The following is a 23,925-nucleotide window of genomic DNA, read 5'->3' as shown; positions in this document are numbered from 1 at the left end:
CCAATTTACAATCCCAGCAACAATGTATGAGGGTTGTCTTTTCTCCACATTCTCACCAATGCTTGCTACTTCTTGCATTTTTGATCAATAAAAAACAAGTTTAAAAAATTACATACTTAGAAATTCCATAAATAATAGGAAATTTAAAAATACTTTAAAAAAACTATCCAAAATTAGAGAATATATCACAAACAGTTTAAAGATATCTTGAATTAAATGATAATGAAAAGAAAATATATTAAAAATTGTGAGAGCCTGCAAAGGCTTTGCTTAGAGGAAATTGCCTAGTTTTAAATACCTATATTAAAAATAAGAAAAGAGGGACTTCCATGGCTGTCCACAGGTTAAGACCCCATGCTTTCACTGCAGAGGACATGAAATTGAGCCCTGGTAGGGGAACTAGAGCCCCATATGCTGCATGGCACTGCCAAAAAAAGGAAATAAGAAAATATTAAAATATTAATGATTAACCTTAGGAAGCTGTTGTTCTTCAGTCACTCAGTCGTGTCTGACTCTTTGAAACCCTATGGGCTGCAGCACACCAGGCCTCCCTGTCCATCACCATCTCCCGGAGCTTGCTCAAACTCATGTCCATCAAATTGGTGATGCCATCCAACCATCTCATCCTCTGTTGCACCCTTCTCCTTCTGCCTTCAATCTTTCCCAGCATCAGGGTCTTTTCCAGTGATCAGCTCTTTCCATCAGGTGGCCAAAGTACTGTAGTTCCAGCCTCAGTCCTACCAATGGATATTCAGGGTTGATTTCCTTTAGGATTGACTGGTTTGATCTTGCAACCCAAGCAACTGTTAAGAGTCCTCTCCAGCACCATAGTTAAGCAAACTGAAACCAAAACAAGTAGAAAAAAAAAATAAGCTAAATGTCTAGAAAAAATAAAAGCAAACATTAGCAAAGTAAAGTTGGGTATTCAAAAATTAGTAAAATTGACCAAATCATAGGAAAAATAATTTTTAAAAAAGAAACGAAAGATCAATATCAAAAGTGAAAGTAATCATTCAGATACAACAGACCTTATAATGATAATGAAAATATACTATGAACAATTATATGCTAATAAACTTAACAGTTTAGATAAACTGGATAAATTTCTTAAAAAAACACAATATTAAAACAAAAAGAAGAAAAATAGCCCTACATTTATTGAAGAAATTTTGTCTTAGGAGCAGGGCAAGCTTTGTCAGGCTCCAAGAAGATAGTTGTAAGCAGGCCTTTTGGGGAGACTGGGGGCTGAAGTTGATTCTTTAGGATGAAATGAGGTCACAACTGATTCAATGCAGAGAAGAGAAGACTATCCTTTAGATGGAGAATAGGAAAGGCATACTCGTTTTCAGGAAAAGGGCAGGCCTGCTCAGGAGTCTCTGGAGCCCTGGATATTTACGAGGCTTCCACTCACCAAGGAGAAATGGAAGTTGGGGAAGACTCATCCTATGAAACCAGTAATCTGGTCCCCTTCATGTTAATCTCACCTTTTTTTTTTTTCATTTACTTGAGAAATTTTCACCTTCCTTATCCTGATTTTGTGCTCACATGACCTTTTGTTCTCTCCATTAGTTACTTAGTTTCTTTGCAGCCACAATAAGAGCACAAAGCAGTCACTTGACACTGTAGACCTACGCCCAATGAAACAAAAGTCATCTTTCCAAGGGTTCCTGAGGAGGTAGAGGAGGTAAAACTGACTCAGAAACAGTGTTTCTGGCTGACCCCACCAGCTGAGCTGAATCAGCCATTGAGCTGGACCCCTGGCATGGAGAAAAAGAAAGCCACATTTTTTTTTTTTTTTTTTAACATAGCTTTTCTGCATCAGCTTAACGAACAGAATGACACCTGACGTCAGATAACCTTGAATCTCATATAAGGAGATATTCAAGATTCAGCATCTAATTGGTGTTTGAACTTCAGAAAGTTTCCTTTTATATAGTGTCTGATGGCAGAGAAGATGTTAAAAAGCGTTTCTATTGGTTCGGAAGATGGCAGTGTCAGGGGATGGGATTATATGAACCCCTTCCTGCTGTGAGAGCCTCCGTTAAGGGCCCAGAGGACTCCTCATGTAGTTTGGGGAAACTGAAGCTGTTACCCAAAGACAAGAGGATCAGAGAACCATGAATGGACACTGCTTTCTCCAGGGACTTGTCTGTCTGCTCTTTAGCGTCCTATCGTGTGCTCAAGGTAAGTGTTCTTAAATTCAGCAGACACACTGGATTAGCCATAAGATTCTAGGGGAGTTATCAGTGGGACTGTAGCGACAATAGCTTTCTATTTGTTGACCATTTGGTTTTGGCCAAATGTGATTCTTAGTGACAGTGCTGATTTTTCTCCCTCGGGGCTCAGTTTTTCAAGTTAAGCAGTAATATGCTGCAGAGATATAAATTCTATTCACAGATCTAACTCTGTGTTTTTAGTCCTCTCCAAGTACACCTAACAGCTAATGGCAACCCACTCCAGTATTCTTGCCTGGAAAATTCCAGGGACAGAGGAATCTGGTGGCCTACAGTCCATGGGGTTGCAAAGAGTCGGACATGACTGAGCGACTTTAAGTACACCTAACAGCTCAGAAAATGTCTGACCACTTCTCAGTTTTCCTCTAATGGATTATGGCTGAGGGACTGCCTCTGTCTGGGTCTCTGATCTGTCCTTCCCATACTTTATATTACATCTCTCCCCACCAGTTCAGTATTTCGGATCTTTTAGACTGTGGACATTGTGTGTGTGTGTGTGTGTGTGTGTGTGTGTGTGTGCACATGTATGTTTGTGTATGTATGCTTTGAGTGTATGCATACATATGTGTGGACTTCCCAGTGGCTCAGTGATAAAGAATCTGCCTGCCAATGCAGGAGATGCAGTTTCGATCCCTGGGATGGTAAGATCCCCTGAAGAAGGGAATGGCTACTCACTCCAGTGTTCTTGCCTGAGAAATACCATGGATAGAGGAGCCTGGTGGGCTATAGTTCATGGGGTCACAAAGAGTTAGACATGACTTAGTGACTAAACAACAACATAAATATGTGTGTGCATGTGTGTGTGTCTATATATGTGAGATAAGGGAATGGGTAAAGGTGAATTGGAAGAGTATGTATAAGCTAAATATGTGAACAGAAATAAATCTGCCCAGTGGAAGTTGATTTTTTTAGATAGGAGTCCATAGAACTTCCCTGGTGGCACAGATGGTAAATAATCTGCCTGCAGTGCAGGAGACCTGGGTTTGATCCCTGTGAGGGGAAGATCCCCTGGAGTAGGAAATGGCAACCCACTCCAGTATTCTTTCCTGGAGAATTCCATGGACAGAGGAACCTGGTGGGCCACAGTCCATGGGGTCACAAAGACTTGGACATGATTAAATGACTAACACTTTCACTTCACTTTCCATAGAACTCACACTCTCTAAGCCAGACTGCTAGAATTGATGGTAGGAATGGTAATGGTGGTGATGATATGTATATATGGTGAGGGTGAATATGGAAATCTTCCTTTCTATGAGTAAAGCCCTCTCAGTAGAAACTGTAATGACACCTCCAGATAACCCTGCATTTGCATTCGAACTCAGTTTCTTTTTCTTCCCCACAAACAATCCACAGCTCAGATGTTTTCTGCTTTTCTGTAGTCTTTCCCCAGCATAGGATTTGGCACTACTGTGTCTCCCTGCCTGTAATATTTTCCCTTCCTACCTCTTGGATCAGTGGTCCTCCAACCCCGCTGTGCAAAGGAAAAAAACTAATACCAAATGTAGGTGTCATCAATGGACTGATGCACTGAAGGCAGAAGAGGGATTTAGTTTTAGAGACTTGACGATGTTCTCCACTGAGGCAGGTCAGTTTTTCCCTGTCTCAGTGGAGAGCACAAGCTTGTTCTGTCACTTCTTAATGGATCAGATATTTAGCAAGAACTCTGTGTTTGTGAATGTCCCTGTGGTGAATATTCTCACTTGTCATTCCCACAGACGCTGTACTAAAGTTGGTCTTCACTGTGCCCTGAAATCAGGAGAGTCCAAGATACCTGCTTTGAGTTCCTGCAATTAGAGTGAGCTAGTCACATGCCTGGAAAGTCAGCTTTTCCAGGTTAGCCCTTGGTCCTGGTTGCTTTAGCAAAGCTCATCTCTCCATCCCTTCCTGATCTCACATTCCCTCCTTATTTCAAGCCCCCACTCTCCCCCACCACATCAGAAGTCTCTGTCTCTCTTCTTTGGGAAACTCCACTCCTCCCCAAAGGATCAAGAAGTTCTGCTCTTCACTCCCTTGTTATATTTCTTTCAACTTATAGTTGGGGACTTCCCTGGTGTTAAGATTTCATCTTCCCAGGGGTTAAGATTTCATCTTCCAATGCAAGGGGTGCAGGTTCAATCCCCAGTTGGGGAGTTAAGATCTTACATACCTCACAGCCAAAACAAACAAACAAACAAACAAAAAACCAAAAAAAAAAAAAAAACCCAGAACATAACAACAGGAATATTGTAATAGATCCACATAAAAAAAAATTCTAAAAAATTCTCCAAAACAAAACTTATGGTTCCTTGGGTTTGGGACATATTATAATGGTGGTTGTCATTTTTTCAGGCTTTGCAGGCTGTTAAGAATAGAGGTAGACTCTCTGAGTGAAATATAAAATTGGCTCTCTGATTCCGTTTTGACCTCTCCAGCTACGAGCACAATGGAGGAATTTCTCATTAGGCTAAGGAGAAATCACAGTTCACTCAAACAAGCATGTTTCCTCAGAGAGAATGCTCTGTAGGATCATATTATTAAAGCACATACTCACGTACTAAGAAACTCAGTTCACATGAGTTTGCCCCCAAATACTTGTCAATTTCAACTTTGGTATGATCGTTCCAAAGAGCATTAAATATTTTCTGAGCTTGCACTTGTCTCTAAAGTACAAGGCAGGATATACCAGCTCCCTTTACATTCTTTCTGAACACAATCTCTGCATTAAATCTCAGTCCCTACATACACACACACACACTCTCTCTCTCTCACTCGACTGGATCATCAGTTCAGTTCAGTTGCTCAGTCATGTCTGAATCTTTCCGACCCCATAGACTGCAGCATGCAACGCTTCCCTGTCCGTCACCAGCTCCCGGAGCTTACTCAAACTCATGTCGACTGAGTCAGTGATGACATCCAACCATCTCATCCTCTGTCGTCCACTTCTCCTCCCGCCTTCAATCTTTCCCAGCATCAGGATCTTTTCAAATGAGTCAGTTCCTCGTGTCAGGTGGCCAAAGTTTTGGAGCTTCAGCTTCAGCGTCAGTCCTTCCAATGAATATTCAAGACTGATTTCCTTTAGAAAGGACTGGTTGGATCTCCTTACAGCCCAAGGGACTCTCAAGAGTCTTCTCCAACACCACAGCTCAAAAGCATCAATTCTTTGGTGCTCAGTTTTCTTTATAGTCCAACTCTCACATCCATACATGACTACTGGAAAAACCATAGCCTTGACTAGACGGACTTTGTTGGCAAAGTAATGTCTCTGCTTTTTAATATGCTGTGTAGGTTGGTCATACCTTTTCTTCCAACACCATTTTATATTCACTTTCAAAATAATATTTTTAAATTTCTTTTTGTTCATTAAAATATCTTCTGTGCCATTTGTATGGTTGCCTGTATTTCAGTCACTGAATCATAACTTATTTATCTAATCCTATTTGTTATACATTAATATTTTCAAATACGATGCTGTGATAAAGTTCTTATGAACACCTACATTGACTTAATAGAAAAGCCATTATTTTTTCCTCAAGATAGCAAATTTAAAGGCTTCCCTCTATATGTATCGCCTAATTGTCAGCACAGTAGTTTTCAATATTCTCAGCAACATTAATGGAATCAAAAGAGTATTATTTTGGGGACTTCCTTGTTCATCCAGTGGCTAAGACTTTGTGCTCCCAGTGCAGGGGACTTGGGTTCTAACCCTGGTCAGACAACTAGATCCCACAAGTAAGAATTTGCATGCTGCAACTGAGACCCAGCACAACCAAATAAATAATTAATTGTAAAAAAAGAGTATTATTTTCTTCATAGTCTTGATATAAGAACATTCATCATTTTTTATCCACATAAACACTATATACAAAAAGTTATCTTCTTTCCCATATTACTGTTTTAAGATATCTTACATATCAATATTTTTTTCTCTAGAATGTTTTAAAACTTCTTATTCATTTATAGGAACTCTCTATAAACAAACAACACTTCTTGATTTTCTTACTTATTTTTGTAAATATTTCCCCCAGTTTCTGCATTTATTTTTAAGGTTGTATAGGTGTATGGGGGGTTATGTGATCAAATCTATAGTTTTACTTTTTTGACTTCTGCCTTTAATACAATGTTTCAAATGCCATTCTTCATCTCAAAATAACATTGAGTTAAGTTTTGTTTCCTGCATATAATTTTGCAGTTTCACTAAAAAATATTCAAAACCTTATTTTGAATTTATTTTTTATCTGAATTAATTTTACCATGTGTGATGGTGTAACATCATCATCAGATAGGAATTACATTTTAGATATGTGATATCTTAGCCCCATCACAAAATAAAAACACATTGTTTCATGATTTCATGGAAATGATATCAAAAGTGCAAGCAACAAAGCAAAAATAGACAAGTGGGAGTATATCAAACTGAGAGGCTTCTGCAAACCAAAGGAAACTTCAACAGAGTGAAAAAGCAAGCTAGCACAAATTATATAAGGTTTTAATTTCCAAAAAATTAAGGCATTCCTGCAACTCAAGAAAAAAAACCCCAAACGTAATAACTCAATTAAAAATTGACCAAGGGCTTGAATAGACATTTCTCTAAAGACATACAGATGGCCAATGAGTATATAAAAAAGTGCTTGACATTATCAATCATCAGGGAAATGTAAATCAAAACCACAAAGAGATATCAACTCATACATGTCAGAATGCAGGGAAGGAAATGGCAACCCACTCCAGTATTCTTGTCTAGAGAATCCCGTGGACAGAGGAGCTTGGTGGGTTGCTGTCTACGGGGTCGCACAGAGTCAGACAGGACTGAAGCGAGTTATCATGCATACATGCATTAGCGAAGGAAATGGCAACCTACTCCAGTGTTCTTGCCTGGAGAATTCCAGGGACCGAGGAGCCTGGTAGGTTGCCGCCTATGGGGTCACACAGAGCCGGACATGACTGAAGCGACTTAGCAGCAGCAGCAGCAGCATGTCAGAATGACTGTGTGTTTTTTTTTGTTTTTTTAAAGACACTGAAGTGTTGGCAAGGTTGTGGAGAAATTGACACTTTCTGTGTACTTATCCATGTTAAATATATAAATTATATTAATAAAACTATGCAATCCCAGGGTTAAATCTCTGGGCTTTCACTGTTATGGGTCTAGGTTCAATCCCTGACCTGGGAACTATGAGCCACAGCACAACCAAAAATCAAACAAACAACAGCACAAAAACTATGACCCAAAAATCTGTATGATTCATAGTGATGTCCCTTTTCATTCTTAGAATTGTTAGCTTCATTTTCTCTCTGCTCTTCTTAAGTTTTGCTCAGCGTTCATCAATTTTCAATTAGCCATGTTTAAAGGGCTTTCTTCTATGTTTTCTATCTTATGCTTACCTTCTTTTCCATTAATTTTTGTTCCTTTTTAAATTAACCCCAACATTCTACATCCTTTAGACTTTCTCATCTCTTAGTTTCTTAATTGGAAGCTTACATTTTTTTCACTTTCAGTCTTTCCTCTTCTCTAAATCTGGGGTATAAATTTCCCTGAGGCACTGTGTGGATTTCATTAGAAGAATTTATTACCATTTCGTTATTTTGTCATTATCATTATTATCGATCTTTAGTATCATTATTTCACAATATTTTGTAAATTTTAAATTTATTCCCAGATTCAGGTGTTTTTTTGGAATAGTGTTGCTGAATTTCCCCAAGTAGGGATGGCTAACAATATTTTCTTATTAATTCTTAATTTTATTCCACTGTGGTCAGAGTATATACTCTGTATGAATTAAAACACTGAAAGATTTTGTCCTATTATATGGTCATTTTGGTGAATGTTCCTAGTGCCTTTACAGTAATGTGAACTCTTGCACTGTTGGGTGCATTGCTCCAAGTGTTACTTAGTTAAATGTGCTGATTATGTTGTTCTACATCTACTGTATTATTTGTTTTTTGTACGTTTGGTCTGTACGCTACTGAAAAAGATACAAATTTTGATTGCGATTTTGTCTATTTCTTCTTTTCAATCTGTCAAGTATATTTTAAAGCTATGTTCTGTTGCCTTTCTTGAATTTTGTCGTCTATAATATCTTTATTAAGGGTGCATCTCATTATAATCATGAAAATTCCCTCTTTAATTCAATTAGTATATCTTGGCTCTACTTTCTGGGACAGTGGTATAGCTACTCCAGTTTTCTTACAGTTAGTACATTTTCTTCCATCATTTTACCTTCAACTTTTCTTTGCTTTCATAATATACGGTGAGCATTATGCAAGTAACATCTGTGTCAATTTTGTTTCATCTTAATCTATTTACTGTAAATGCAATTACTGATATTGATGTGTTGGTATCCACCATTTGCTTTAAAAAATTTATTTATTTATTTTAATTGGAGGCTAATTACTTTACAATATTGTAGTGGTTTTTGCCATACAATGACATGAATCAGAAATGGGTGTACATCTGTCCCCATCCTGAACCCCCCTCCCACCTCCCTCCCCAGCCCCTCCCTCAGGGTTGTCCCAATGCACCGTCTTTGAATGCCCTGTTTCATGCATCGAACTTGGACTGGTGATCTATTTAATATATGGTAATATACATATTTCAATGCTATTCTCTTAAATCTTCTGACCCTCGCCTTCTCCCACAGTGTTCAAAAAGTTTATATCTCTGTCTCTTTTGCTGTCTTGCTTCTAGGGTCATCATTACCATCTTTCTAAGTTCCATTTATATGCGTTAATATACTGTATTGGTGTTTTTCTGTCTGACTTACTTCACTCTCTATAATAGGCTCCAATTTCATCCACCTCATTAGAACTGATTCAAGGGCATTCTTTTTAATGGCTGAATAATATTCCATCGTGTATATGTAACACAGCTTTCTTATCCATTTGTCTGCCAATGGACATCTAGGTTGCTTCCATGTCCTGGCTGTTGTAAACAGTGCTGTGATGAACATTGGAGTACATGTGTCTCTTTCAATTCTGGTTTCCTCAGTGTGTATGCCCAGCAGTGGAATTGCTGGGTCGTATGGCAGTTCTATTTACAGTTTTTTAAGAAATCTCCACACTGTTCTCCATAGTGGCTGTACTAGTTTGCATTCTCACCAACAGGGTAAGAGGGCTCCCTTTTCTTCGCAGTTTCTCCAGCATTTATTTTTTGTAGACTTTTGGATAGCAGCCCTTCTGACTGGTGTGAGATGGTACCTCATTGTGGTTTTGATTTGCATTTATCTGATAATGAGTGATGCTGAGCATCTTTTGATGTGTTTTTTAGCCTCTTCTTTGGAGAAATGTCTGATTAATTCTTTGGCCCATTTTTTGATTAGGATGTTTGTTTTTGTTTTTTTTTTTTTTTTTTTGGTATTGAGCTGCAGGAGTTGCTTGTATATTTTTGAGATTTATTCTTTGTCCATTGCTTCATTTGCTATTGTTTTCTCCCATTCTGAAGGCTGTTTTTTCACCTTCCTTATCATTTCCTTTGTTGTGCAAAAGCTTTTAACTTTAATTAGGTCCCATTTGTTTACTTTTCCTTTTATTTCCATCACTCAGGTAGGTGGGTCATAGAGGATTCTGCTGTGATTTATGTCAGAGAGTGTTTTGCCTATGTTTTCCTCTAGGAGTTTTATAGTTTCTGGTCTTACATTTAGATCTTTAATCCATCATGAGTTTATTTTTGTGTATGGTGTTAGAAAGTGTTCTAGTTTCATTCTTTTACAGATGGTTGACCAGTTTTCCCAGCACCACTTGTTAAAGAGATTGTCTTTCCTCCATTGTATATTCTTGCCTCCTTTGTCAAAGATAAGGTATCCATAGGTGCATGGATTTATCTCTGGGCTTTCTATTTTGTTCCATTGATCTATATTTCTGTCTTTGTGCCAGTACCATACTGTCTTGATGACTGTACATTTATCCAGTTCAGTTCAGTTGCTCAGTCGTGTCTGACTCTTTGAGACCCCATGAATCCAGGCATGCCAGGCCTCCCTGTCCATGACCACCTCCCAGAGTTTACTCAAACTCATGTCCATTGAGTCAGTAATGCCATCCAACCATCTCATCCTCTGTCGTCCCCTTCTCCTCCTGCCCTCAATCTTTCCCAGCATCAGGGTTTTTTCAAATGAGTCAGTTCTTCGAATCAGGTGGCCAAAGTATTGGAGTTTCAGCTTCAATATCAGTCCTTCCAATGAACACCCAGGACTGATCTCCTTTAGGGTGGACTGGTTGGATCTCCTTGCAGCCCAGGGGACTCTCAAGAGTCTTCTCCAACACCACAGTTCAAAAGAATCAATTCTTCTGCACTTGGCTTTCTTTATAGTCCAACTCTCACATCCATACATGACTACTGGAAAAAACATAGCCTTGACTAGATGGACCTTTGTTGACAAAGTAATATCTCTGCTTTTTAATATGCTGTCTAGGTTGGTCTTAACTTTCCTTCTAAGGGGTAAGCGTCTTTTAATTTCATGGCTGCAATCATCATCTGTAGTGATTTTGGAGCCCCCCAAAATTAAGTCAGCCACTGTTTCCCCGTCTATTTTCCATGAAGTGATGGGACCAGATGCCATGATCTTAGTTTTCTGAATGTTGAATTTTAAGCCAGCTTTTTCACTGTCCTCTTTCACTTTCATCAAGAGGTTCTTTAGTTCTTTTTCACTTTCTGCCATAATGGTGGTGTCATCTGCATATCTGAGGTGATTGACTTTTCTCCAGGCAATCTTGATTCCAGTTTGTGCTTCATCCAGCCCGGCGTTTCTCATGAGGTACTCAGCATATAAGTTGAATAAGCAGGGTGACAATATACAGCCTTGAAGTACTCCTTTTCCTATTTGGAACCAGTCTGTTGTTCCATGTCCAGTTCTAACTGTTGCTTCCTGACCTGCAAACAGATTTCTCTAGAGGCACATCACGTGGTCTGGTATTCCCAATTCTTGAAGAATTTTCCACAGTTTATTGTGATCCACACAGTCAAAGGCTTTGGCATAGTCAATAAAGCAGAAATAGATGTTTTTCTGGAACTCTCTTGCTTTTTCAATAGCCCAACGGATGTTGGCAATTTGATCTCTGGTTCCTCTCCCTTCCTAAAACCAGCTTGAATATCTGAAATTTCATGGTCCATGTACTGTTGAAGCCTGACTTTTAGAATTTTGGGCATTACTTTACTAGCGTGTGAGATGAGTGCAATTGTATGGTAGTTTAAGCATTCTTTGGCATTGCCTTTCTTTTGGATTGGAATGAAAACTGACCTTTTCCAGTCCTGTGGCCACTGCTGAATTTTCCAAATTTGCTGACATATTCAGTGCAGCACTTTCACAGCATCATTTTTTTAGGATTTGAAATAGCTCAACTGGAATTCCATCACCTCCACTAGCGTTGTTCGTAGTGATGCTTTCTAAGGCACACTTGACTTCACATTCCAGGATGTCTGACTCTAGGTGAGTGATCACACCATTGTGATTATCTGGGCCATAAAGATCTTTTTTGTACCATTCTTCTGTGTATTCTTGCCACCTTTTCTTAATATCTTCTGCTTCTGTTAGGTCCATATCATATCTGTCCTTTATTGAGCCCATCTTTGCATGAAATATTCCCTTGGTATCTCTAATTTTCCTGACAAGATCTCTAGTCTCTCCCATTCTAATGTTTTCCTCTATTTGTTTGCATTGATCACCGAGGACCATTGGTAGCTTGATAGGGATTGCATTGAATACATAGATTGTTTTAGTTAATATACTCATTTTCACTATATTGATTCTTCTGATTGATGAACATGGTATATTTCTCCATCTATTTGCGTCATCTTTGATTTCTTTCATCAGTGTCTTACAGTTTTCTATATAGAGATCTTTTGTTTCTTTAGGTAGATTTATTCCTAAATATTTTATTATTTTCATTGCAATGGTGAATGGAATTTTCCCCTTAATTTCTCTTTTTCTGTTTTCTTAATTGATCCACCTGCTTTATGTTCCTTTTTCTCTCCTTGTTTTTCTTCCTTTAGTATTAAATAAATCTGTTATTATTTCAGGTTTTCCTCTTTCCTTTTGATTTTCAGCAGCTTTACTAGGAGTGGGGTATTTCATACTCTTCCATTTAATTAAAAAAAATTTCTATCATTATATTTTCAAATATTACTTCTGTAGTTCTGTCTCTCTGTCTCTAGGTCTGTTTTCCCTCTCCTCTTCCTCTTTCTTCTGTTTCTCATCTCTCATCTTTAGGACTCCTCTGAAAGAGGTGAAAGTGAAGTAGCTCAGTCGTGTCTGACTCTTTGTGACCACATGGATTGTAGCCTACCAGGCCTCTCCGTCTATGGGATTTTCAGGCAAGTTTACTGGAGTGGATTGCCATTTCCTTCTCCAGGGGATCTTCCTGACCCAAGGATCGAACCCGGGTCTCCTGCATTGTAGGCAGACACTTTTACCGTCTGAGCCACCAGGGAACACATTATGACTCCTCTTAGTCACTACATTCTGAGTTCTGTCTAAAATTCATTTAACTTATTCATTCACTTTTTAAGGTTGACAATGGTTCCTTTGATATTTTTATTTACTAATGATTGTTTGGTAATTTTTTCATCTTTTTACCTGTTTATTCTCTCCTCTCTTTTCCCCTAAATACATTGATCATAGTTAAAAATCCTTATCTGCCAAGCCCAACATTTCTATCATGTGTGTCTTTGCATTCTCTTATTTTCTTTTTTCACTTTGATCGTTTGTCATGTTATCTTAGCTTGTCAAATGTCATGCTATTTTTTATTGAGTGCTATAAATTATATATGAAAAAGTAAGCTACTCCCAATACATTTTCTAACACCTGAAAAGATTTACCCTTTGTTTTGCTAGACAGGTAGGGAGAAGGGGTATATGTTACTCAAACATCTAAATATAACCTAAACTGAGCTGTAACAAGTGTGGGTTGCAGTTTCGGTAGCACTCAGCACACCTCTGTTTTATCTCTCCCTATGACATGGGCTTTCATAGATTTCAGTTCAGAGCCTGGATTCTTTGGTAGCTCAGTACCCAAAATAATGAAAAAGGCTCTGCTTTCCAGATCTTTTTATACAGTTCTCTAGCTTCCTGCCCTTCACAGCTTATATACTGGGCAGATATTTGAGGAGAAAACCTGCTGTGTGAAAAAGGCTCTCAAGACTCTAATTTTGTCACTCCACCACCAGGTAACTCCCAAGTTATGCTGGCTTCCTGTCATAACAGTAGTCTTCTGCTTGCCCGAGCCCAGATTCTGAATCATTAAATTATGCAATGAACTGGCAATTTTCCACAGAGAAAAAGAAGCTATAGATCTTGGACTAACATTGAAATAATCTCCACTCTTTAGAATTTTAGCATATTTGTACATGTTGTGTTAACAAATGTCAAATACATTTACTGTTTCTTAAAAAACATTTTCCAGCTTTTAAAGTTGTATCCAGCAAGACCCAGCAAAACACATTGGCCTGCTGTGAACTCCTCCATTCTCCCTGGAAGTGGAAAATTTTAGGTTTAATTCTCTACTTCATAGTTACTCAAAGTGCGGCACTGATAGACATTACTTAACCTTTCTTTATGTCACTTTTATGTATAAAAGGAGAGAAGAATACATTGAGTTTGTTAATGTTATTTGTTCAAGGGCTTTCAGAGCAGCAATATAACTTATTTCTGCTCAATGGTAGAACCAGAAGGGCTTCACCAGTGGCTCAGCGGTAAAGAACCTGCAATGCAGGAGACACTGGTTAGATCGCTGGGTCAGGATGATCCCCTGGAGGAGGGTAAGGCAACCCACTCCTGTATTCTTGCCTGGAGAATCCTATGGACAGAGGAGCCTGGCGGGCTACAGTTCATAGGGTCTTAAAGAGTCTGACATGACTGAAGCGACTAAGTACACATACACACTATTTCCCCCTAAAGATCATATAACTCCAAAATTTGAATAACAGAGATTCTTGACACAAAGTCCAAGGAGAGATTGTATGTTTGGGGGAGATGAAGCAACATTCTCTGATTCCCAGTGGAATCTGGCCAATGTCAGTCAATGTTACTTGACATCATTTCTCATGCAAATTGTTCAATCTACTCAAAAAGATCACATTTTTGAAGCTAAGTATCCAGATCTGAAGTCTGAAGCTTAGAACCAAAAGTGATACATTATGGGATAAACCAAGACATCTCAGAATCCATTTGTTTTTCAGTTCTGAATGACTTTACCAAGGAGAAGGAGTCTAATGGTAGATGATTCATGTTTACTATCTGAGGCATCTGATGAGGCCAGTTCTGACTCCACTCCCTTTAATCAACCCTTTTAACTCTTAGGTCAATGGCATCAAAGTGTGTGTGATTTGTAAGGAATCCATCCAGCTGCCAGCTCATTCCTGTGACTCTGAACTCATTTAACTGCTCTGGGAAGAGAGACCAACATTTCCTGTAAATCTTTCCCAGATGGTGTGCAGAACTCTACAGATCAGAATGTTACCTCTGATATGACCTTGTAACGACTTTTGTCTCAGACTACTCTCTAGGGTATTTTCAGTTTAATATTTCCTGTTTGGTTTTTTCCTCCTACTTTTCAACCTTGTTAATTCTCTTACCACTGCTGTAAGAAACCAGACACCGCTGCTGCCCCAGTGCAATGACTCTATGTCAGAATCAGCAGGGTCGGCAGCCTCAGAGGAGAGCGCCCCTTACTGCTCAGGTGAGGGTCCCACAGGACAGAAGACCCTTCTCATTCCCCAGGTCAACGCCCCATTGTCCCATTTCTCTCTCCTCAGGCCGCAGACAGCTCCGCCTGGTGGACGGGGGTGGTCCCTGTGCCGGGAGAGTGGAGATCCTTTACCAGGGCTCCTGGGGTACCATCTGTGATGACGGCTGGGACCTGGACGATGCCCGCGTGGTGTGCAGACAGCAGGGCTGTGGAGAAGCCCTCGATGTCACTGTCTCTTCCTCCTTTGGGGCGGGATCAGGGCCCATTTGGCTGGACAACGTGCAGTGCACAGGAAAGGAGTCTCACGTGTGGAACTGCCCTTCCTGGGGCTGGGGGAAGCACTACTGTGATCATAGCGAGGATGCAGGAGTCATCTGCTCAGGTATGATCAGTTCATTGCCCACCAGCTGGGAGAATGGAAAGTTCCAAGAAAGCTGGGGTCTGATCAGAGGGACAATAGGAGACGGGTGGGCTAGAAAGGACTGAAACAACTACCCATCCTCCCTGAGTGCACTGTAGATGTGAGTTATGAACTTCATATACTTTCCTCTTACAAGTCTCTCCTATTCTTTTCTTTCTTTTTTTCCCTCTGCTATTCTTTTCTTCTCCAGTGGTCTTACCTGACACTAAAATAGCTTTATTTATTCTCCCAATTAAAATAAATCCTCATTTTTTTTTCATAATTCACTTTTTGTAAGAGTGAAACATTTGCTAGCAGCCACATACACACTCTCTTTCCACAGGCAGGCCATGAGAGGCAGGGACAAAAATGAGGATGTACTTTCCTGGGTGGAGTTGTTCCCATACAAGCAGTGTGAGAAATTGTTTTGCACTAGGTTAGTATGAGTGGAGGCTACTCTTACTATAGGAGGACATCATTTACATATCTAGAGGGTGTCCCTACAGAAGATATCATTTAACAGATCAGAGATTCTTATGGATTTGTGCCAGATTTCAAGTTTCCTTTGCAAATTTAGACATAAATGTTCATAGTTCTTTGATGGTAGAGAACTGTTGATGAAATGCTCAGAGTCACATATTCTTCCATTGTTACTAGAAAAGTCTCTCTCTCCAGTTTTTCTTTAAAATATCTGTATAAATGAGTCTTTGGAGGAACACTTAGCCATGTGCTGACAAGTCAAAGGTGGAGGTAAAAAAAACTTGAATTTCTGTGTTTTATGATAAGAGATTATATAGTTTATACTTGATAACTTCAATGATATAACAGAATTGCATTTTGGGGCTTACTTGGAGTAAGTGTACAAAGAAAATTTTGAAGAAGGCAGAAAATGTTTTATAGTAGTTGGGAGGAAGGAGAATGGCAATGGGAGCTGATCAAGGCAACTGTGAGGTTCTCTGAGCAGCACTGAGGGGCTCGGTGTGGTGTGAAGGATGCTACATGTGCCTAAGGACACAAGATGTGTACACAGCAAAAGACTAGGCAAGGATATATCTTTATTATACTTAATATCTTTACTCACATCAGCCTTGTATTTAATAGTTTTCTTGGAATTCTCACAAACTTATTTTTCCTTGTAAATTTTAAATTTTAAAATCAAGGAGAAATTAAAAAGATATACTATATCTCAGAAGTCTGATATGTATACATGATATGTATACATCCTGATATGTATAAGACTTTATTGATTATTCAGCATATATTTTGAATATTTCACATGTATCAGGGTATATAAAACAGAATACAAGAAATACTTCTTTCTTGTTCTTTCTAAATTTTTAATCTCATAGAATTAATATAATAATGTCAATAACCTCAGATATGCATATGACACCACATTAATGGGAGAAGATGAAGAGGAACAGAGGAGAGCCTCTTGATGAAAGTGAAAGATAAGAGTGAAAAGGCTGGCTTGAAACTTCGCATTCAAAAAACTAATATCATGGCATTCAGCCCCATCACTTCATGGCAAAGAGATGAGGATAAAATGAAAACAGTGGCAGACTTTATTTTCTTGGGCTCCAAAATCACTATGGACAGTGGCTGCAGTCATGAAATTAAAAGATCCTTGTTCCTTGTAAGAAAAGTTATGACAAACTTCGACAGCATATTAAAAAAGCAGAGACATTCCTTTGTGACAAAGGTCCATATAGTCAAAGCTATGTTTTTTTCCAGTAGTTATGTATGGACATGAGAGTTGGATCATAAAGAAGGCTGAGAGCTGAAGAATTGATGGTTTTGAGCTGTAGTGCTGGAGAAGACTCTGGAGAGTCCCTTGGACAGCAAGGAGATGAAATCAGTGAATCCTAAAGGAAATCAACAGTTAATAATTCATTGGAAGGACAGATACTAAAACTGAAGCTCCAAACTTTGGCCACATGATAAGAAGAACTGACTCATTGGAAAAAACCCTGAGGCTGGGAAAGGTTGAAGACCGGAGAAGGGGATGACAGGGGATGAGATTGTTGGATGGCATCACGGACTCAATGGACATGAGTTTGAGCAAACTCAGGGAGATAGTGAAGGATAGGGAAGCCTGGTGTGTTGCAGTCCATGAGGTCACAAAGGGTCGGACACAACTGAGTAACTGATCAACAAAAACAACCAGTTAAATAAAAATGCTTTAATTAGAATATGTACCCTGTGCCCAAACTCCCAGCCATAGGAGACTAGGGGTCCTAACCTGGGCCTCTCTAGGGAGATGGAAATGGATAAAAAATAAAGTGCAAGCAGATCATCCTCTCTCATCATTCATTCTTTTATCAGTGGTCAAGCTAATCCTTCAATTCTTTAATTTCTGTGGTGTCTTTTCTGTTCTCTCCTGCTCTCTATAGTAGATTTTTATTCTGTTACATCATTCTCTTTGATACTTCAAAGTTCACATACTTATGCAATCAGAGTCCTTTACCAGGACAAATTCCACCATGTACATAAATAATCATAAGCACACTCAGAAACCAAGCAAATTATTTAAAAAATTGTTCTTGATAATGTGCAGGGATTGTTTCCCATTGGATTACCCTTTCTTTATCCAAATGGGGTCCTTGAAAGATGAAATCATGATCATGAGTCTTGTCTTTTGTTTCTCTCTCATATTCCATCCAGTCCCCTTTTAACTCACCCCACTTCACTCCCTACAGAATTTCTTTCCTTTTGGAGCCTCCTTTCCATCTATTTGTAGCTCTTAAGATTGTTTCTTCTTTTCTGCACTGGGGGAAATGGGAAAGGGTAGCAGTGTTAGGTGGAAAATGGGAGGAGTACACGGGATAAAAGGTGTTAAAATCTTGTTGAACAAGTATTTGGTTTCCAAATCTATGTTTCATCCCTACTGAGGCTTTTGCAATTTAGATTTCTCTAAAATATATATGGCTTTCTTGCTCTCTGCTCTCTTCCTCTCACTCTCCTTTTTTATAGCTTGCTGGCTTCTTATCTCAGAAATCCAAAGAGGAAAGGAATATGCAGTCAGCATATAGATAGGGTTAGAATACATTAAATTATCATCACTCCTTCACATTTGCTAAGAATCACATGTCTAGAATGAAGTAATCAGCTGACTCAGTTGTCTTGCATAATCCCACTGAGACTTCACTTTCTCTCAGGTGTGTTCATAAATCCTAGGTTTTTAAGAAAGATGGCTAGGACCATTCATTCCCTCTCCTATGACTCTGTGAGCTTTCATCATTTCCAAACTTATCTGTGAACAGCTTCTTTCACAATTAGGTTACCTAATTGTGACCTAATGGCTGCACTCAGATCCAGCCTGCATAATGTTCCCTGTCCTCAGTGACTTGAATATTGGCTCAGAGAGAAAACTGGCCAGAATTCTAGCTCCAGAAATCTCAGCATGGCCTTCTAAACTTCTCTGGCTCTTAGGCTTCTAACCTCTTGAATCCCATGGTCTTTTTTCACTCTCAGTTAGTTCAGCTCTGCACCCGTTTGGATGCCTACCACTGTGCAGTTTCTTTGGGCACTGTAGTTTCCAGGCCCTCAGATAGGAATTAACATTACTATCCTATATATATTCTCGAGATTCAGAATTCCAAACTGACCCTGCAATCCTTCTGGATATCTCTTCAGAAATTTGCTCGTGAAAATGCATTTTGACAATGACAGTCAAATTCTCTCCTCTTATCCCCTCTTATTCCATGGTTGGAAAGAAAAGCTTTCACACCATTGCCTGTGAGGTGTTTTTTCCAATTATCAAGCCAGTTTCATGAAAACTCACTGGGTTTGTTCTTTGTTTCTCTTAGGATTTGTGCGTCTGGCTGGAGGGGATGGACCCTGCTCAGGGCGAGTAGAAGTGCATTCTGGTGAAGCCTGGACCCCAGTGTCTGATGGAAACTTCAAACTCCCTACTGCCCAGGTCATCTGTACAGAGCTGGGGTGTGGCAAAGCTGTGTCTGTCCTGGGACATGTGCCGTTCAGAGAGTCTGATGGCCAGGTCTGGGCTGAAGAGTTCAGGTGTGAGGGGGAGGAGCCTGAGCTCCGGGTCTGCCCCAGAGTGCCCTGTCCAGGGGGCAGGTGTCACCACAGTGGAGCTGCTCAGGTTGTCTGTTCAGGTGAGATGCATTGCAGGACTTAACCTCTGTGTACAGTCAGTTCAGCTAAAAAAAAAATAATAATAATAAGACTTTGCTGAAATTCTGTCTTTTTCTATCAGTGTACACAGACATCCGGCTCATGAAAAACGGCACCTCTAGGTGTGAGGGGCAGGTGGAGATGAATATTTCTGGGCAATGGAGAGCTCTCTGTGCCTCCCACTGGAGTCTGGCCAATGCCAATGTTGTCTGTCATCAGCTTGGGTGTGGAGTCGCCATCTCCACCCCAAATGGAGCAGAAGGAAGTGATCGACTCTGGAAAGCCCGATTTCACTGCTCAGGGACTGAGTCCTTCGTGTGGAAATGCCCTGTGACTGCCTTGGGTGTTCCTGACTGTTCCCATGGCAACACGGCCTCTGTGATCTGCTCAGGTAAGACAGGGAAGGGCTACTATACTTAGGATGCTCCTGGAGTGAAATGTCCCCAGAGCAGAGAGAAGGGAAAACGTGCTTAAAAAGGAAGATATTCTGCAGTGAAATGTTTAATCTTGTTATTGAACTCAGGTTTCAGCTGCTCATTACTCAAGAATCCAATACTGAGAGACAAGTGTGGGGTAGAATTAAAGACAGCTTTATTGAGGAAACCAGCAGTTCTGGGGAGACAGAGGACTAATGTACCAAAGAACCAGCTCCTCTTTGCTGATGAGGTGCAAGAGTTTTTATTTTTTATTTTTATTTTTTTTTAATTTTAATTTTTTTTTTATTAGTTGGAGGCTAATTACTTCACAACATTTCAATGGGTTTTGTCATACATTGATATGAATCAGCCATGGATTTACACGTATTCCCCATCCCGATCCCCGCTCCCACCTCCCTCTCCACCCGATTCCTCTAGGTCTTCCCAGTGCACCAGGCCGGAGCACTTGTCTCATGCATCCCACCTGGGCTGGTGATCTGTTTCACCATAGATAATATGCATGCTCTTCTTTTGAAATATCCCACCCTCACATTCTCCCACAGAGTTCAAAAGTCTGTTCTGTATTTCTGTGTCTCTTTTTCTGTTTTGCATATAGGGTTATCATTACCATCTTTCTAAATTCCATATATATGCGTTAGTATGCTGTAATGTTCTTTATCTTTCTGGCTTACTTCACTCTGTATAAGGGGCTCCAGCTTCATCCATCTCATTAGGACTGGTTCAAATGAATTCTTTTTAATGGCTGAGTAATATTCCATGGTGTATATGTACCACAGCTTCCTTATCCATTCGTCTGCTGATGGGCATCTAGGTTGCTTCCATGTCCTGGCTATTATAAACAGTGCTGCGATGAACATTGGGGTGCACGTGTCTCTTTCAGATCTGGTTTCCTCAGTGTGTATGCCCAGAAGTGGGATTGCTGGGTCATATGGCAGTTCTATTTCCAGTTTTTTAAGAAATCTCCACACTGTTTTCCATAGCGGATGTACTAGTTTGCATTCCCACCAACAGTGTAAGAGGGTTCCCTTTTCTCCACACCCTCTCCAGCATTTATTGCTTGTAGACTTTTGGATAGCAGCCATCCTGACTGGTGTGTAATGGTACCTCATTGTAGTTTTGATTTGCATTTCTCTGGTAATGAGTGATGTTGAGCATCTTTTCATGTGTTTGTTAGCCATCTGTATGTCTTCTTTGGAGAAATGTCTGTTTAGTTCTCTGGCCCATTTTTTGATTGGGTCATTTATTTTTCTGGAATTGAGGTGCAGGAGTTGCTTGTATATTTTTGAGATTAATCCTTTGTCCATTGCTTCATTTGCTATTATTTTCTCCCAATATGAGGGCTGTCTTTTCACCTTACTTATAGTTTCCTTTGTAGTGCAAAAGCTTTTAAGTTTCATTAGGTCCCATTTGTTTAGTTTTGCTTTTATTTCCAATATTCTTGGAGGTGGGTCATAGAGGATCTTGCTGTGATTTATGTCGGAGAGTGTTTTGCCTATGTTCTCCTCTAGGAGTTTTATAGTTTCTGGTCTGACATTTAGATCTTTAATCCATTTTGAGTTTATTTTTGTGTATGGTGTTAGAAAGTGTTCTAGTTTCATTCTTTTACAAGTGGTTGACCAGTTTTCCCAGCACCACTTGTTAAAGAGGTTGTCTTTTTTCCAGTGTATATCCTTGCCTCCTTTGTCAAAGATAAGGTGTCCATAGGTTCGTGGATTTATCTCTGGGCTTTCTATTCTGTTCCATTGATCTATATTTCTGTCTTTGTGCCAGTACCATACTGTCTTGATGACTGTGGCTTTGTAGTAGAGTCTGAAGTCAGGCAGGTTGATTCCTCCAGTTCCATTCTTCTTTCTCAAGATTACTTTGGCTATTCGAGGTTTTTTGTATTTCCATACAAATTGTGAAATTCTTTGGTCCAGTTCTGTGAAAAATACCGTTGGTAGCTTGATAGGGATTGCATTGAATCTATAGATTGCTTTAGGTAGAATAGCCATTTTGAAAATATTGATTCTTCCAACCCATGAACACGGTAAGATTCTCCATCTGTTTGTGTCCTCTTTGATTTCTTTCATCAGTGTTTTATAGTTTTCTATGTATAGGTCTTTTGTTTCTTTAGGTAGATATACTCCTAAGTATCTTATTCTTTTTGTTGCAATGGTGAATGTTATTGTTTCCTTAATTTCTCTTTCTGTTTTTTCATTGTTAGTATATAGGAATGCAAGGGATTTCTGTGTGTTAATTTTATATCCTGCAACTTTACTATATTCATTGATTAGCTCTAGTAATTTTCTGGAAGAGTCTTTAGGGTTTTCTATGTAGAGGATCATGTCATCTGCAAACAGAGAGAGTTTCACTTCTTCTTTTCCTATCTGGATTCCTTTTACTTCTTTTTCTGCTCTGATTGCTGTGGCCAAAACTTCCAACACTATGTTGAATAGTAGTGGTGAGAGTGGGCACCCTTGTCTTGTTCCTGATTTCAGGGGGAATGCTTTCAATTTTTCACCATTGAGGGTGATGCTTGCTGTGGGTTTGTCATAGATAGCTTTTATTATGTTGAGGTATGTTCCTTCTATTCCTGCTTTCTGGAGAGTTTTTTATCATAAATGAGTGTTGAATTTTGTCAAAGGCTTTCTCTTCATCTATTGAGATAATCATATTGTTTTTATCTTTCTATTTGTTAATGTGGTGTATTACATTGATTGATTGGTGCAAGAGTTTTTAAATGGGAATTTCAGGAGTGCACAGGTGGAGGTCTTCTTGGGTCTGACAAAATTGGTCCACTAGAGAAGAGAATCGCAAACCACTTCAGTATTCTTGCCTTGAGAGCCCCATGATCAGTATGAAAAAGCAAAAAGATAGGACACTGAAAGATGAACTCCCCAGGTCGGTAGGTGCCCAATATGCTACTGGAGATCAGTTGAGAAATACCTCCAGAAAGAATGAAGTGACAGAGTCAAAGCAAAAACAACACCCACTAGTGGATGTGACTGGTGATGGAAGTAAAGTCTGATGCTGTAAAGAGCAATATTGCATAGGAACCTGGAATGTTAGATCCATGAATCAGAGCAAATTGGAAGTGGTCAAACAGGAGATGGCAAGAGTGAACATTGATATTTTAGAAATCAGTGAACTAAAATGACTGTAATGGGTGAATTTAACTCAGATAACCATCACATCTACTACTGTGGGCAAGAATCCCTTAGAAGAAATAGAGTAGCCATCATAGTCAACAAAAGAGTCCTAAACACAGTACTTGGATGCAACCTCAAAAATGACAGAATGATCTCTGTTCATTTCCAAGGAAAGCCATTCAATATCATGGTAATCCAGGTCTATGCCACAACTAGTACTGCTGAAGAAGCTGAAGTTGAAAGGTTCTATGAAGCACTTGTGAGACTCTCTAGAACTAACAACAACAACAAAAAGTTGTTCTTTTCATTATAGAGGACTGGAATGCAAAATTAGGAAGTCAAGAGATACATGGAATAGCAGGTAAGTTTGGAGTACAAAATGGAGTGTGAAATGAAGCCTAATAGAGTTTTACCAAGAGAACGCACTGGTCATAGTAAACACCCTCTTCCAACAACACAGGAGAAGACTCTACACATGGAAATCACCAGATAGTCAATACCAAAATCAGACTGATTATATTCTTTGCAGTCAAAGATGGAGAAGCTCTATAGAGTCAGCAAAAACAAGACCAGGATCAGACTGTGGCTCAGATAATGAACTCCTTATTGCCAAATTCAGACTTAAATTGAAGAAAGTAGGCAAAACCACTAGGCCTTTCAGGTATAACCTAAATCAAATCTCTTACAATTATACAGTGAAGTGAGAAATAGCTTTAAGGGACTAGATCTGATAGACAGAGTGCCTGATGAACTATGAACGGAGGTTCATGACATTGTACAGGAGAGAGGGATCAAGACCATCCCCAAGAAAAAGAAATGCCAAAAAGCAAAATGACTGTCTCAGGAAGCCTTACAAATAGCTGAGAAAAGAAGAGAAGTGAAAAGCAAAGGAGAAAAGGAAAGATATACCCATTTGAATGCAGAGTTCCAAA

The 23,925-nt window shown here is 39.4% G+C and overlaps 1 pseudogene across 1 annotated transcript in view; it reads left to right on the top strand.

The window, feature by feature from the left end:
* The window catches only part of LOC122680750, a 96,912-nt pseudogene that overhangs the window by 49,210 nt on the left and 23,777 nt on the right, over positions 1 to 23,925 (top strand). Inside the window, exons 8-10 of the transcript XR_006336771.1 lie at positions 14,956 to 15,270; positions 19,098 to 19,406; positions 19,508 to 19,816. The product of XR_006336771.1 is annotated as an antigen WC1.1-like (transcript). The remainder of the gene's footprint in view (positions 1 to 14,955; positions 15,271 to 19,097; positions 19,407 to 19,507; positions 19,817 to 23,925) is intronic.

Source organism: Cervus elaphus, chromosome 22, assembly GCF_910594005.1.
Source record: "Cervus elaphus chromosome 22, mCerEla1.1, whole genome shotgun sequence".
In the NCBI taxonomy this organism is placed as follows: Eukaryota; Metazoa; Chordata; class Mammalia; order Artiodactyla; family Cervidae; genus Cervus; species Cervus elaphus.
Note: the sequence above shows the minus strand (reverse complement) of the source record. Positions and strands in the feature narration are given on the sequence as shown.